Here is a 2,100-nt window from a genome sequence, read left to right on the forward strand (position 1 = left end):
TTTTTTTTTTTTTTTTTTTTTTTTTTTTTTTTTTTTTAGCGGTTACGCGGGCCTCTCACTGCTGTGGCCTCTCCAGCTGCGGAGCACAGGCTCCGGACGCGCAGGCTCAGCTGCCATGGCCCACGGGCCCAGCCGCCCCACGGCATGCGGGATCCTCGCGGACCGGGGCACAAACCCGCGTCTCCTATATCGGCAGGCGGACTCTCAACCACTGCGCCACCAGGGAAGCCCACCTTTGCCCTCTTCTGCATAGAGCAATAAAGTGTTATAGAAAATGCAGCACGGGTTTTTAATTTTCTCCTTGTCACTGGGTGCTGTAATCACATAATTAACCAAATGCTAGAGATAGTCATTTATAGCAAATGGGCCAAACAACCGCAGAGGTGAGCTACTCAGGGACCCAAAAGGTTACGATCGGCCTCTCAAAAAGCCACGTGTGGACAGAGCTGTACCATTCCTGGGCTGTTTGGAATCTGACACCCAAAGAAGGCAGCATTAGAGTAAAGCAAGGGCATGGAGTTTGTCCTTCAGGACAAATGAATTGCTATCAGCTCAGTGGTTTGGAAAGCCCTGAGGTGATGGGGAGGGGACAGGAACCCGGGGCCAGAGGCCATAGCTCTATCCGTGCTCCTGCACTGCCCTCCATCACTTCACCCAGGATGCAAGCTGTCTGGATAAGCGCCTTTGCTCAGGCCCCTCCTTCTGCCCGAGGTGCCCTTCCTGCCAACTGCATTCCTCTTCCTTCAAGCACTGCCAACCACCTCACCTGTGCCCCGGGGCCCTTCACTGCTACCACTAGTGTAGCATTTGCCACTGCCTATCTTGGAAATAAGTAACAACAGCAACAAGTAACATCTACAGTGTTATTATTTATAGTACAATTTAATATATATACACATATAGAGCTAGTATATATACATATATAAATATGTATCTATTTATATATATTTATATATAGCTATTATGTATACATATATAAATATGTATCTATATATTTTTATATATTTATATATAGCTATTATATATAAACATATAAATATGTATATATATTTATATATTTATATAAAACTATTATATTACATATATAAATATGTATCTATTTATATATTTTATATATTTATGTAGAGCTATTATATATACATATATAAATATGTATCTATTTATATATTTTTTATATATTTATAGCTATTATATATACATATATAAACATGTATCTATATGTTTTTTATATATTTATATATAGCTATTATATATAAACATATAAATATGTATATATATTTACATAAAACTATTATATTACATATATAAATATGTATCTATATATTTTTAATATACTTATGTATAGCTATTATATATACATATATAAATATATTTTATATATGTATATATAGCTATTATATATACATATATATGTAATATATACAATTTTACCATCTAGAGTTATCATATATAGTACTACTTTATATATATAAATATATATAGCTATTATATATACATATATATCTATTTATTTTTCTATATAGCTATTTTATATGTATATACAATTTTACACACACGCGCGCACCGCACCACCAGCATCACCACCAGATTGTGGGCAGAAACTAACAGAACCCTGTTAAGGCCCAGAAGGGGTCTTGCATACCCGCTTGCTCTCATAGAGAAGCTTCTCCCGCAGCGAGCATGGCAATTGCAAAGGCGGTGCCAATACCCACTTGCTAAGATCCAGGGATGAGAACCAGTCAGGCGATTCACAGGGGGGGTTGACTGACACCAGAAAGTCTCCGATCCACCCTCACCCCAAATGAGTTTTGCCTCGGAAGACTGAAATCCCAGCTTGGGTATTAAGCTTCACCTTCTCCACAGAACGCTCCCTTTTAAAAGGCGATTCCCATCGCAAAGGCAGCATCTGATGTAGATTGACACAGTTTATGTCTTTCTCCCCTACAATGTGAAGCCCAGACAAAGGCAAACACCATCATCATCATCATTATTTTCATTTCATGGATGACAAAGAAAGCTTAAGTATTTGGCCCAAAGTCTAAGTGGAGTTGCTAGAATTCAACCTTGGGCCCGTCTGAAGCCAAACCCATGCCTTTCCCT

The sequence above is a fragment of the Lipotes vexillifer genome, unplaced genomic scaffold (assembly GCF_000442215.2).
Source record: "Lipotes vexillifer unplaced genomic scaffold, Lipotes_vexillifer_v1.1 scaffold74, whole genome shotgun sequence".
In the NCBI taxonomy this organism is placed as follows: domain Eukaryota; kingdom Metazoa; phylum Chordata; class Mammalia; order Artiodactyla; family Lipotidae; genus Lipotes; species Lipotes vexillifer.